The sequence below is a fragment of the Tamandua tetradactyla genome, chromosome 6 (genome assembly GCF_023851605.1).
Source record: "Tamandua tetradactyla isolate mTamTet1 chromosome 6, mTamTet1.pri, whole genome shotgun sequence".
NCBI classification, from domain to species: domain Eukaryota; kingdom Metazoa; phylum Chordata; class Mammalia; order Pilosa; family Myrmecophagidae; genus Tamandua; species Tamandua tetradactyla.
This window is the reverse complement of record NC_135332.1, coordinates 61,016,572-61,031,735: the sequence shown is the minus strand read 5'-3', so window position 1 is coordinate 61,031,735 and position 15,164 is coordinate 61,016,572. Positions and strand designations below refer to the sequence as shown.

The following is a 15,164-nucleotide window of genomic DNA, read 5'->3' as shown; positions in this document are numbered from 1 at the left end:
TACGACCAAAAGGACTTTATTTAGGAAAAGCAATGCGAGGATGGTTCAATATTATTCTCTCCCTTCTACCAAGATTTAACTTTCATACAATAACAACAACGATTTCCACCTAACATGGTACTATTTTTCATTCCAGTGAGGATACCCCAAAAAAGGGGAGACTAAAAGTCCTATCATTCACCTTATCCATTGCTGGGTGATACTGATTTCTCCTCTAGTTCAGTCATAACCACACCTGGATTATTCTGTAACCAGAAGCTAAAATTTAAAGTTAACTACCACCAAAACTCTTAATGTGAAATAGGAGTGCAAAGGGCAAGGAGAAAAAGAAATAATTGGTTAATATGCCAGATCTATACCAAGTATAGATACTTGATACCAAGTAAGGCAGAAAATATGCATATCTTGCCACAGTCCTTATTTCTGTCATGGTCTTAAGCCTGGGGTTGATATTTACAATTTCCTTCTTCCATCACCCATTTCACATTCCCTGTATCCTCAGCTAGCACTTTAGCAGATGAGGAGCCTTTTACTGGTGCAGAAACAACAAACTTTCATTAAGGGTCTGAGTCCTTTACTGAGCTGTTGTAGCCTTTCTTAGATTTTACTACAAGGCGTGGAAGTACCAAGATGAGCCCCATGAATCCCAAGTTCCAAATACATTCCCCCCTACCCTGAAGTTCACACTGATAATCAGTATCAGTCACTCCTGACAGTGCAATAACCTTTATTTACTTATTGTTCAGTGGCAGGAGGGGCCCAAAATGGCCTTGGGGATGTCGCGGCTGCCAGATGAGCAGAACCAATTACGCACCCTGGAGCAAGCATTTCTCCCTCGGGAATGACTGCACTTTGCTTTTTTGCTGTAAATGAGTCCCTTGCTCAGAAGTGTATTGTGTGTACTGTGGCAGTGAATAAGGCTTTCTAAGGTCCATGGATGGTGTTGCTGGCACAAGCATCGCAGGCAGGGAAGGCACACCTGTGTGCTGAGTGATGATTCCGGTGGGGATACATTGTGGTGCCCCCAAGAAAGAAAGGGTCCAATGTCATTACATGGGTGGCTGATTGGTCTTCTCCAACTCTCCCACCACACCCCTGGAGGCTCAACTTTTGAACTCCTTTCTCTACATGATACAAGGGAAGTTTAATTCCATTCCATTCGGTACACGTCACCATGAAAGCCATATTTTGGTCAACCAACCAAACAAGCCATTAGAACTACTCTCAGATACTTTGACCAACATGGTGAACCCAGAATCTCAAGTGCACCATATCAGTCAGATAATTAGGCAGCACATAGACCCATCTTACTCATCTGATGGCTGAAAGTCTCGTGTGTACGGTCAAGGGCAGCCTTGCCAGATCATGAGCAAGGAAACGTAACCTTGATCAGATCTGCGACAGTATCACCATTAGAACCGCTTTGGCCTTGGATCACTCAGGAGAGATGCCCAGGTAGATTCTTACAGTAGGGTGGGTGGGTGGGATGGGGGTCATGCCACAGATGCCTAGAGAGGCTGGGGCAGGTGGGAGGTGGCCAGGCACACACCCCTCAGTGAGAGCGAGTAGCGCTATTGTGGACTTCAGAGTTCGAACCCACCTGGACATTAACCAGACACATTAGGACTGGCCTCCTGGCTGCAAGGTGCCTCCTCATTTAAGGGGCCAGGAGACCAGATGCCAGCATTATAACATCAGTGAGAGCACACGATTGCTTTTTTGGAGGTGGGGAGTGTTAGGGGTAAGAGCCGCACAAAGGACCATGTACTCATAAGGGGCCTCTATACAAATGTAGAAGCCGTCCAAGAAGCAAACATATGGACATATGTTGGTCATTAAAGTCTATGCTTGTAAACTTTGCATTATACGCCCTTGCTGTATGGGTGCACGTAAAATACATGGCCATCTTCGAAAATTCTTAATATCACAAAACAACCATATCCGCTAATAAAAAGTTATCTCCATTCAATTTAGGGTTATTAGGTAGTAAAGCCCTGCAAACGAGGAATGCATCCAACAGGATTTGCTCACTAACGGATTCCTATTTTGGAATCCCAAATTAACTGATTACATTCTTCATTTACAAAGTGTCAGCACTGGCAAAGAAGGCCAGTGCAGAAATGATATCACTGCTCTCGACAGCTACACCCATTCGGAGTGTTTCTCCTTTCACAACTCCCACCCTCACCCCAGCCCACCCCTGTGGACAATTTCAACTAATTTGATCTGCCACCAAGGGAGAAGAAAATTGTTCTTTTTCTCTGCATTTCTAGGCCACGTGTGGAGAAGATTCATTCTTCCCTCTGGACAAGTTCCTCCAATTGAAGCTGCCATCGTCATAGCGACCAGCACGCCAACCCCCCCGTGCCATCAAACTAGCTTCAGGCGTATTCTTAGTGGTTTGTTTTCTGTAAAGAAATTCCCGGGTGGAAGGTGCAAAAGTGAAGCAGCCACATTTTAAATTTGATTTGGAGTTTGCAGCCCCCTTCTTTCTGAGCTCCTCTCTCTTCCAGGCGTGTAGTCAGGGCACACCTGCAACCTGTTCCAAACCTGGTCACCCCTGCCTCCCATTCCAGGCCTTAGCAATGGTCCAGGGTCACCTGTTCGTTCTCCTCCTTCACTCATGGTGGACTTCCCTTAGGGCCTTTGACACCCTTTCTTGCTGGCAAGTCTTAGCCAGAGCCATCTCAGTCTGCCAGGGAGGTTTTAGTGATGTTCAACCTCCAAAGGGAAAGGATTGAGGTCTCAATCTCATTGTTCCAAAGAAGTTTTTTGGCCTTGTTATGAGTTGAATTGTTCAAGCCCCCAAAGACATGTTCAAGTCCTAACCTCTTCTCCTTCGAATGGGACCTTATTTGAAAATAGGGTCTTGAAGATGTTATTAGTTAAGATGAGGTCAAACTGGGTTAAGCTGGGCCTACTCCGATATGATTGCTGTCCTAAGAAGGGGAGAACTAGACATGGAGAGGCACAGGAGGGGGAAACGCCAGGGACAACTGAGGCAGAGGACGCCATGGATTGCAGGCAAAGCACCACCAGAAGCCAGGAGCCCTACAGACTTCAGAGAGGGCCACTTACAAGGGTCTTACAAGGTCACTTGCTGACTTTGTCTAGACATGGAATTTGTTCGCAACTTTTAAACCTCACCTTGGGTAAGCAAAACAAGTTCAAGTTCCTTTCATCTGCCACAATGTTTCACCATTGAAAGTTACCTAGAAGAGAAGCTACTGTATTGAGGGTGGACTGTGCCAGGATGAGTGTGAGGCAGGTCAGGGAGCCCTGAGAAGGGCCAGGGGCAAGAAGGGTGGGGCTGGGGATAGGGTGGGGCTGGGGGTAGGGGGTGAGGGGATGGAGAGGCAGGTCTGAATCCAGGAGTGGGTGAGGGTGTGAGAGGATGGGAGACAAAGCTAGGAGACAATCCACAGGAAGTAGGACGCACCTAATGTCAACTACAGACCAATTAATTAAGATCCAGAGGGGCGGATTACATTCAGACTGGGCTCAGGGACAAGCAAGACAGATTTGTGCAGATATGAGGTCCTGAAATAGGGATCCTAGGGCTCAGGGCTGACCTGGAGCCTGGAGAGGGCCAGAGGTTTCCAAGCCGAGGGGGAGGGCTATGGGGAGCCAGCTGGTCCCCTGGAGGCCGTGTGGGGCAGAGTCAGAAGGGCCTCTGGATTTCCTCCTCGCCTCGAAGCAACAGCTTCTGGGAAAGGGAAGAACAGCCTGCGCGTGGGCGAAGCCTTTCTGTCCTGCTTGTCCGCAGCGCAGACCCTGCGCCCTCAGCCCACTGCTCTCGCGCTGTGCTCTCAGGCCGATGTGAGCGCTCCCAGCCGGTGTGCGCCTCTGTAATTCCGACCGGTGTAGGTTTGCTCGCATCGAACCTTTAGGGAAACAGGAGGAGTTACTGAGGCCATCTGCAAGCGGGCGGGCTGCCAGAGCCCGGTGAGGTGATGCCGGGAGCAGCGCGAGGTGCAGGAGCGCTGGCATTACGCGGGCGGCGGTGGGGGTAAGGTGGGTGGGGTGGGGATGGGAGGCGCTGTTGGCCTGGGGCGGAACAAAAGTCGGGCGCGCTCTTCTGTGTGGGAGGACCCTATAGGCTGAAAGGGGAGTTGCTCTGTATCAGTGCCCTAATTTACTTGTCCATCCTCCCTCTCCTGCCCCCCATTTCCTATTTTTACTGTAAGAGCGAAGGAAAGCCCAGGTGTGTTAGCCGAGAAGCTGGGTAGTGGCTTGGGGACTCCAAGTGCGTCAAGACCGTTCATGGGACTTAAAACCCAAGCGGCCCGTTTGCATTGAGTTCTTAAAAACCTGGGGCTTATAAACGCAATCGTCTTGGTTTGCAACTTAAAGTTCAGTAGGTCTGAGGAAGACACGGAGAGAAACTATCATCTTCTGAGGTCAAGCCGCTAATTAAAGCTAATCAGAGGAAAGAGTTACCAAATTGTTTCCAGGAGTTGATGTATTGAAAACTTTTAGCTATAAGAAAGACCTCTCTGTTTAAAGTTTCATTTCAGCTATTTGGAGAAGGATACACTATTTTAAAAAATTGGGGTGGGGAGTCCTGCTCCTTGCAGACGGGTGCGTGTGGCAGCCTCCGCCCACACGGGGGCGCTGCCTTCTGCACCTGGGAACGTAAATGGAAAAGAAAAGGAGGGAAAAAAACCTTATCTTTCAGGCCTTCAGAGAGTAACCCCCCAAAACTCGAAGTGTCTTTTCATTTCTTACTGCACTTATTTTTTAAAAAACTTTTTCTATTGTGAAGTATAACATATATACAAAAAAAGGAATACATTTCAAAGTACGTTGTAACAAGTATTTCCAGAACAAGATTTCAAAGTTTGGTATGGGTCACAGTCCCACAATTTCCGGTTTTTCCTTCTAGCTGCACTAAGCACTGGAGACTAAAAGAAATATCAATATAATGATTCAGCAGTCATACTCATTTGTTAAATCCTATCTTCTCTGTTATAATTCCTCCTTCACCTTTGATCCTTCTTCCAATCTTAAGGATATTTAGGCTATGTCCCTTTTAACTTTTTTCATGTAGAAAAGGGGTGTCAACAATATAGGATAAGGGGATGGAATTAGTTGATGTTCTTGAAGAGGCTGGCCCTTCTGGGTTTCAGGACTTACCTAGCCAAGGAACCATCTGAAGGTTGTAGGTTTTTGGAAAGTAAAGTTAGTGTATGAAACTTTTGTAGAGTCTCAGATAGGGCCCTAAGTGTTCTTTAGAGTTAACAGAAATGATGTTGGTTGGAGTTTGGCAAACCATGGCAGTTAGAAACATCTAGTTGAAGCTTGCAGAAGAGTAGCCTCCAGAATAGTCTCTCAACTCTATTTGAGCTCTCTTAGTCACTGATACCTTATTTTGTGACATTTCCCCCTTTTGGTCAGGAAGGTGTCGTTGATCCCACTGTGCCAGAGCCAGGCTCATCCTTGGGAGTCATGTCTCATGTTGTCAGGGAGACTTACACCTCTGAATGTCATGGTTCATGTTGTGGGCAGGGTAATAATTTTCCTTGCAGAGCTGGGCTTACAGAGAGAGATGCCATATTTGAGCAACAAAGGAGTTTTTCTGGAAGTAACCCTTAATCATAATTATAGTTAGGCTTAGCTTCTCAGCTACAGAAATAAATTTCGTAAGAACAAACCTCAAGATCAAGGGCTTGGCCTATTAACTTAGGAGTCCCTAATATTTGAGAGAGTATCACGGGTTTCCCCAGTGGTAAATCTTAGTAGTTTTATATTTTTTCTCCAGTCCCTCAAGGGAATTTTCCAATACTTTTTTTTTTTTTTTTTGCATGGGCAGGTACTGGGAATCGAACCCAGGTCTCTGGCATGGCAGACGAGAACTCTGCCTGCTGAGCCACCGTGGCCCACCAATACTTTTACATTATCTGCTCAACATACTCTGGGATCTGTCCGGGTATTAAATTAAGCCATACACTATTACAATCCCCCATTCCCATTCTGGGCTCCATGTGTTCGGGTTGTTTAATGAGCTATCCAGGTAGGCTGATTTAGATTGCCTACTGCACTAATTTGTAAACATCTTATTGAAATATAATAACATACAGCAAAATGCACAGGTCAAATATCACAAATTGAGCACACGTGTGCAACCAGCAACTGAGTCCCAGAAACACTTACCAGGAGCCCTGGTGAACCCTTGTCCAGTCGTTTCCCTTTTCCCTAACTTCATATAGCACAGGTCCATTTGTCTGCTTTCCTACTTTAGGTAAACCAAATTGTGCAGGCTCTACTCTTTTGAGTCTGGCATCTTTGGCTCGTCCTTGTTTGTGAGATTCATTGTTCTTGCTGCATGTGACTTAGATGGTTCATTTTTACTGCTGAATAGTATTCCACTATGTGAATATTTCCCAATTCATTTGTGCATTTTGCTGTTGGGCATTTGGATGGTTTCCCACTTTGGCTGTCAGGAAGAGTGATGCTAGAGACATTCTGGAACATGTATTTGGTGAAAATATGGACATGTTTCGGTTGGGTATACGTGAGGATAGGAATTCCTGGGTCATGTGTTCAGATTTGGTAGATGCTGCCAAATAGCAATCCAAAGTGGTTGAACCATTTTCCATCAAGTCATTCGTATAGCTACAAGTTTTCAATAAATCAATTCCTGGGAACAATTTGGTAACTCTTCTTTTTCTTCATTTATTCTAGCTTGAAACCGCTGTACTTTCTGATCACTGTGACTCATATCTGTGCCATAGCCTCACCAACATCTTTCCATCATTTTAAAACATCACTTCTTCAAACAAAAGTCATTCATTCGACTAACGTTTCTTGAGTTATATGCCAGGAGCTCTTCTAAAGTACTAGGAACACAGCACTAAGCAAGACTGTGTTCTTACTTCTCAATAAAGAAAAAATAAAATAAAATAAATACACTGGAAAAAAACCCCTCCTACTTCTCTATAGTGACCCTCCAGAGGGTCCTAAGTGGGTCCTCTCATAAATAGAATGAGTTTAACCAGGTGCTAAGGGCAAGGGTTTGGGGCAGGATTCGTGGCTCAAGAGATCTCTTGGGAGCTTCAGGTGAAATTCTCCACCAGCCACGTCTCCTTTGTCCTAGCAGGGCCCAGCGAGTTGCAAAATGCAAAGGACTGTAAAGTTGGTGGATGAACTCCATTGCTCCATACTTCTTGATGAGCTGTTTTCTCAGATGTTTCCGATGTTTATACCTTCCTCTATCTTGCCTCTCGAAGCAAAATGGAGGAGGCGAATCGAAGCAAGCTGTGTGCGTCTGGGTCTGTGCAGGATGTTGGGGGCACCGAGTTTGTAGCCTGAAGGGTGTCACGAGGTAGCAGGGCAGACTGGAAGCATGTACCCAGAGCAGTGACAACAAACTCTGCCCAGCGTGGAGGTGGGGCCAGAGAGGGCAGGGTGAGCTTTTTTTTAAAAAATTTTTATTAATAAAAACAATCAACATACAATCTGAACATCCTTTTTATGTTCATCACATAGTTGTATATTCATCATCATGATCATTTCTCCAAACACCTACATCAATGCAGAAAAAGAAATAAAAAGAAAACAGAAAAAATTCATACATACCATACTCCTCCCCCTCCCCTTCACCGATCACTAGTATTTCAATCTACTAAATTTATTTCGACATTTGCTCCCCCTATTATTTATTTATTTTTAATCCATGTGTTTTACTCGTCTGTCCATAAGGTAAATAAAAGGAGCATCAGACACAAGGTTTTCACAATCACACAGTCACATTGTGAAAGCTGTATCATTATACAATCATCTTCAAGAAACATGGCTACTGGAACACAGCTCCACATTTTCAGGCAGTTCCCTCCAGCCTCTCCATTACATCTTGAATAACAAGGTGGTATCTATTTCATGGGTAAGAATAACCTCCAGGATAACCTCTCAACTCTGTTTGGAATCTCTCAGCCATTGACACTTTATTTTGTCTTATTTCTCTCTTCCGCCTTTCAGTCGAGAAGATTTTCTCAATCCCTTGATACTGAGTCTCAGCTCATTCCAGGATTTCTGTCCCACGTTGCCAGGAAGGTCCACACCCCTGGGAGTCTTGTCCCACATAGAGAAGCGGAGGGCAGTGAGTTTGCCTGTCCTGTCGGCTGAAAGAAAGAGGCCAGCCACATCTGAGCAACAAAAGAGGCTCTCTTGGGGGTGATCCTTAGGCCTAATTTTAAATAGGTTGACCTATCCTTTGTGGGGTTAAGTTTCATATGAACAAATCCCAAGATTGGGGGGCATAGCCTATTGCTTTGGTTGTCCCCACTGCTTGTGAGAATATCAAGAATTCTCCACTTGGAGAAGTTGAATTTTTCCCCTTTCTCGCCATTCCCCAAAGGGGATTTTGCAAATAGTTTTTTATTCACCGTTCAAATCACTCTGGGATTTATTGGGGCATCACTCTGGACAAACCTACAGACTCTCATGCCCTACTCAAGGTTCCATGTACTTATGGTGTTCAATTAAGCTGTCCACATAAGTTATAGGAGGAAATGCACTAGTCAAAATATAAATTTTGTACCCAATAAATATTTTTTGCTTTAGTCTCACACACAAAGTTTTAAAATATTAATTACCATCTATTTTCAATGTGTGGGGTGAGCTTTGCTTGGTGAATCCGGGAAGGCGTCCTGGAAGTGGGGGCTGGTCCTGGTGGACGGGCTCTTAAGTTGTTTCTCGGGAGATGAGTCGGAGGTTGCCTGATGGACACCTGGGCTGGGATTCCAGGAAAGGGAGAAACTTGTACAGAGGAACAAAGAAACGAAATAGCCTGCTGCTTTTTTGGGGACTCCAAGGGGTTGTGGTTTCCTGCAGCTGGAGTGCAGGGCTCAGGCGAGCGCAGCACACATGGGGAGCTGGAGAGTGTGCATGGAGAGGCAAGCAGGGTCCGGGATGTTTCTTCTCTTGCGTTTCTCAAATGGTGGCATGCCTGTGCCCCAAAGGTGGCCCCTCAGGGGTGCTGGGGAGTGAGCGCTTTGGTTCTGTATCCAGCATCAGCCACTGACCTTGTGAAGGGAAGCCTGCATTTGCTTATCTGGAAAGTGGGGTAACTAACAGTACCTCCACCACGGGGCTCTTATTAGGCTTAAATGAGATAGCGGATATAGAGCAGATGGTTCAATGCCTGACACACAATAAGTCTCAAAAACATCCAAAACTAGTCATCGTTATATTATTACTTGGCAATATGTTGGGTGTATTTTATTTTCTGGAGAGTCCGTTTTGAATCAGTAATATTTGATTTTTTTTTAATGATTTTTTTTTTTGTCTTTTCTTTTTTTTTTACCCCCTACATGGGCAGGCACCGAGAATCGAACCTGGGTCTCCGGCATGGCAGGTGAGAACTCTGCCACTGAGCTACCGTGGCCTGCCCAGTAATATTTAATTTTAACAATGATTTTTTTATACTAAAATGAGCATGACTAGACTAAAACAAACCTATGTGGTTGTGCCAGGAGGCTCTCCCAGAGTCTATTCTCCTCTGACATTTGGGCTGCTTGGGTAGAAGAGTTTGGAGAGGGGGGTTCGGCGCGCTCCCGTGGGCTGTGGCAGGCACCTGTTCTCCAGGAAGTCTGAGCACCCGCCTTCTGAGCTTCTGCTCGCTCCGAGCTTGTACCGTTTAGGAATTCCTCCGGCTCGGTGCCGTTAATGAGTCTGTGTTTCTCTCTTGAGGCCGGTGTCCCTGTCCATTCCCGGGCCCTGGCCCAGCCCAGGACCGTCTTAAGTGGCATCTGACCCCACCGCCAAGACCCTCCTTCTGTACTGGCCTCAGAAAGTCTCGTGACGATGTCGAGAAGACAAAAAACAGTTTGGCTCGGAGATTATCAGGACGGTTCCTGATGTTTGCCTCTCTCACATCCTCTTCAGCATTTTGTGGTCTCTAAAATCCTATGCGGCTGACGGTTCCAACCCTTCCGGCGCCTGTGAAACATTTTCAGAGCATGCACGTCCCCCCGGAATGGAGTATCCTTTCCACAAAAAGTCCCTGGTGACAGGGATTTCATATACCAGGTGGGGAAAGCTAGGTCTTTACTGATTTTTATTTTAAAAAATTGTTTTAAACATGGCAACGTACAAGCACGAACATTCTTACCATATGATCATTCCATTCTTGGTACATGAACAACAACTCACAATAGCATCACATAGTTGTATATTCATCACCGTGATCATCTCTCAGAACATTTGCATCAATCCAGAAAAAGAAAAAAGAAAAAATTCGTACATACCATACCCCCTACCGCTCCCCCTCACCGATCACCAGCATTTCAATCTACTAAATTCATTTTAACATTTGTTCCCCCATTATTTATTTATTTTTTAATCCATATGTTTTACTCATCTGTGCATAATGTAGACAAAAGGAGCATCAAACAAGGGAAAACTAGGTCTTTAATAAAAAAAAAAAGCCTCAATCATGGTAGATGCAAATAAATCCAGAACTCAATAGATCAAGGAAAGCATGATATAGACAGGGGAGTGGTTTTGGGGGGATGATAGAACACAGTTTTTGTGGGAAAAGAAGAAAAAGGCACAGAGTTTAAAAAACTGCTTGCCCCTCAGCAGAGTTTTCTGCAGGGATATCGTTATTCCCAGGAAACAGCAGTCCAGGTAAGATGTTAACATATCTGGGGAACTTTCCAGGGTTTAAGCTGCTCTTTGGTTGGTTTTCATGGGGCTTCCAGTCCTCCATGCTTCCCTCTCCCAGTGCACCCATCGGAAACCCAGGAAAGTGGGTTTGCCACACACACCCCTGAGGGGTCAGTGTCATGGGAATGGCACACGGACCTGAAGCTGGCAGGGCCAGCAGTCAGGACCAGCCAGGCAGGAGCTGAGATATCTCTTCAGGATGACGGGGCCCTTGGAAGTGAGGGTGAGTGTGTGTGGCCCTCCCCAGACTGTATATGCAACTTCTTACCTGGCTTCTACCCCTGGGAGTCTCACCGTCACCTCAAACTTAACCTCCCCCACATCAAGCTTTTCTTAGTTCATCTTCCCACCTTGCTCTTCCTCCATCTTCTTGACTCAGTTTCTCTGCCATATCCTAGAGATGATCCACGTGCTTTATGTAGAGAAAACTGAGCAGAGAAGAAGCTGGAAGTGAGTGGCACTCAGAAGAGAAAGGAGAAGATGTCACCCTGTGCATTGCCATGTGATGGAATAGGACCACGGATTGCAGCATCCAGCCCCAGAACAGTCTTTGGAGAGAGAAAACATTGCCTAGCTGATGCCTTCAATCTTGGACTTTTCCCGGCCTCAAAACCGTGAGTCAATAAACTGCCATTGTTTAAACCAACCCACATTTGTCTTGGCAGCTGGTAAACCAAGACCAGTGCTGAGTCATTCTCAGAAACTATGTATTTTTTATTTGAATACTTGTTTATTATTTGTCTCCCACGTGGAGAATTGTTCACCACTTATTCCCAGCATTTAAATCCAGGTCCATGTAAATTTGGGGGGGCTCAGGACAAGAGGCCCAAGTGAGTCCCTTGAATCCTGGCTCTCCCTTCCCACCTCTGGCTTGTACCCACTGTCCGGGCCTCACATACAAGCACATGCAAATTCCACCCACACCCACTGAGAACAGTGGATCCTGGCTGCACTCAGGCCAAGGGCTGTGCTTCCTGGAAGCGAGTTCTGCCCTCGAGGGGTCTCACCTGGCCAAGAGCCGTGCAGACCCTAGGGGAGGGCGGGACATCAGAAGTCCTGGAGCTGGTCTAGAAGGGGGGGCCTGGGCTGCAGGTGCCTTGACCCAAAGGACTCCTTTCCTGGAGGTTGGAGGGCATCAGGAGGGTCACAGGAACTTTCTAAAGTGTGGGTCCAGTTGCCTGGGGCGAAGGGCCGAGAGAAGGAGCTACTATTTTTGTATAAAGTAATTTCTGTGGATGAAAGAGCTGTCTTAGCTCCTTCCTCCTGGGCCTGGGCCTGGGATGAGCTGGATTTGGGGAGAACAGTTTTCCTCTAACTCCTTCCCCAGTGCACATGGCATGCAGGTCTGAACACACACACACACACACACACACACACTCACACACACACACACACACACTCACACACACTCACACTCACACACACATTCCTACATGGGAGTTTTCTGGCCCACTTATCCTTGGTCTCTTCCAGATTCATAGTCTGGAACAGACTCTGGGACCACTGGCCTTGTGAACCTGGATGCACCCCTGTCTTCTGTGGGCCTCAGTTTCCTCTCCGTGGAGGAGGCAGCTGGCTTGGGAGCAGCCTGGGGACCCTGCCAGCTTGGGTTTGGTATGGTTCTATGACTCATCCCTCTGGTCTCCCCATAAAGGATTTTAAACATAAGTTCAACATTTCCCCCATAATCCATGCTCAATAAATGTCTGTTGCAAAATGCGTGGTGTGCAAGCTACAGAGAGCAGGGAGAGCGAGGCAGAGGCTCAGAACAAGGCAGATAAGGAGGAACAAAAGCAGCGAAGGGACCGGGGAGACTGTGATTTAGGGGAGGCGGGAAGGGGCTCTTCAACCCCTGCAGGGCCCTCAGTTCTCACTTTGTTGGAGTTGGGCCTGGGATTAACTTGCAAGTGGGCCTGGGACTAGCGCTGATGGAGGCATTGGGCCTGGAGTTGAGTCCTGGGATCGGGCCCTGGGTGGCAGGTGGAGCGTGGGGTGGGAGTGGAGAATGGGGCCCTCTTGACTTTCCTGGTGTGGGGGAGGTGCTTCCTCTCCTTGACCCTTCCAGTGGGCTCCCCCAGGCTCCTAATTTTGGTGACTTGGTGGGATGGGGGTGCCTGCGGTCCAGGAGGGGCTGGACTATGGGTTGCAGTTCCCTCTGTGCCCTGTACCTTCTTTCACATCCTGCTGTTGATCTTCTCAACGCTGTTGGCATTGTCAGCTCCCCAGCCAGGCACCGAGCCTTCTGCTCCCATCCCCCAGCCTGGCTGGTTCCCCATTTTGGGAGTAGAGACCTTCCTCTGAAACAATCGGGGGAGGCATAAAGGGGTAGGGAAATTGATTTTATTGAGCACCTACTATGAGATGGGCTCAATGTAAAGGCTCAGTGTTAGATCTTCTCCCTCCTGTCAACCCCCTGAATTCCCACAGAAACAACAGTAAGAGGTATGATTATACCCATTTCCAGCCTAAGAAACTGAAGTTGAGACCTTAAGTAGCTTGCTCAAGGTTTACTTCAGGCTAGTAAGTGGTAGAAGCTGAAGTCAAACTTACATTTGTTTGTCTCCAAAGGCTGTGATCCTCCCCGCACTGCCTTCGAGTAAGGAGTCACTTTTATGTAAATCATCCCCTTGCTTTTTTTCCCCAGGCCTGGTGCCAGGCACGGAGACTGGGCTCTGAGTAGGATAGAACCTGAGCTCAAGGCACTCCGGATGGGGAGAGAGACACACACGGACAATGAGAAAACAAAGGACACGGGGCCACCCATTCATTCGTTCATGTGTCGGAGATGGGAGATCGGTTGGGAGCCCACCCTGTCCTGGTGCTGGGAGGCGGGGTGGGGAGTGGTGGAGGCAGGGACAGAGCCGGCGGCGGGCGGGCGGGCGGACAGCCCATATGCGGGGCTGTGCGTGCCATCCTGGCCTCAGCTACCGGGGCTGGCGCTGGAGCAGCTGCCCAAACCCCACTCCGCCCATCTGCTCGGCAAGAGTCCAACAGTGGGCTCAGCTGTGGGTGGTGCTGGCTCTTCTGTGTGGAACCTGCCCTCAGGGTGAGTTTTTTTTTTTTTTTTTTTTTTTTTTTTTAACATGGGCAGGCATCGGGAATCGAACCTGGGTCCTCAGGCATGGCAGGCAAGCACTCTTACCTGCTGAGCCACCGTGGCCCGCCCTCAGGGTGAGTTTTTGATGTTTGTGGTGGTATTTGTGTGCAGAAAGAACTATTTTATTGTTACTTACTTTCAAAGTCAACAACCTGTTCAGATACATTAGGAACTTGTTTCCCTTAAGCTTCCGGATTCAATTTAGAAGTCTCACTATTCTTTTAGGTAAATTGAGCAAAATAAGAACCACCTACTTTACTTTCTCATTGACTATTGCACAGTAATTTGTGGGGAGACACCAACTCTCTTAAATGTTAAATCAGTCCCAACTGCAACGATGTTAAATGCCAGGAAACATTTTACATTGAATGTACAATTCAACATATTTTATTTTAAGCACTTTTAAAATGCCTGACCTCACAAGACAAAAGCAAAGCGAAGAGGTTAATATTCAGGATGGATGTCAAGGTCTCGTAGACATTCCAGTTCTGTTTACAAGCATACTCACGTTATTTTACACCTTGCAAGTTAAAACCACAAGTCTGAAAATGATTGTTCAGCTGTAAATTCTAATTTGGTGTCACCAGGCTAGTTTCAGATTCTTTAATGTGTTGCATTTTCTTACACAGTACAATACCAAATATAGATTGCTTTGAAATTTAATGTAACCCTATTAACGCCATGGGTTTGATAGACTTTGTCATCTATATGTTTACTTTCAAACCTTTCTGGGTTTGGACCGCATTTTCCAGAACGAAAAGCATTACCATCCCATGCGCCCTGGGATGGCTGCCCCAGTGCATTAAGGCCACTTGCTGGTCAGGGTCTGAAATTGGGGTGCAGGGCCTGGGGCTGCTTATGACCAGGATGAGTCTCCTGAAGCCACAGGGTGAAGTTTTGCTGCAGTTGTTCTCCGGTTCCTACCCTCCAAACGGGACTGAGCCCACAGCTCCCATCCCCTGGGCTCCACTTTTTCTATTCGGTGTGTTTTTGTTGGATTTCAATAAATGGAATTTGCATAGCCCTGAGGGTTGAAACTAATTTCCTTCAGTTAGCTGATGGGATGAATATAGGATTCTTTGCTGTTTGTTCAGGCTGAGTTGGATCCAATGCTACCGGACATTTATGTGATGTTGGCAAGGGACGCCACACTTCCTCTCAGCCCCAGCCGTCTCCATTCTGACCTGTTCTGGGTTAATAATTGCGAAGTTAGGATTTAGGGGATGGGTGTGATTACTGAATCATTATATAGATATTTCTTTTTACTTTCTGGTATATTAGAGTAGATAGAGAGAAAGACCTGAAATATCTGAACTGTAATTCAGTGGCCTTCATCTCTGATAATGAGTGTATAACTATACAGCCTTTATCTTGTGCCCTGGTGATTGTACAAACCTCG

General features: G+C 46.7%; 1 long non-coding RNA gene across 3 annotated transcripts; it reads left to right on the top strand.

The window, feature by feature from the left end:
- The first annotated feature begins 3,766 nt into the window (after positions 1–3,766).
- On the top strand, positions 3,767–13,510 carry LOC143686079 (uncharacterized). Of its 3 annotated transcripts, none has more exons than XR_013176883.1 (6): positions 3,767–3,945; positions 9,320–9,355; positions 9,886–10,029; positions 11,067–11,282; positions 12,142–12,282; positions 13,313–13,510. It is a non-coding gene; the product is annotated as an uncharacterized LOC143686079 (long non-coding RNA). The 3 variants fall into 3 exon arrangements; XR_013176882.1 differs by having other exon boundaries at positions 3,767–3,950; XR_013176881.1 differs by having other exon boundaries at positions 3,767–3,972.
- The last annotated feature ends 1,654 nt before the right edge of the window (positions 13,511–15,164 follow it).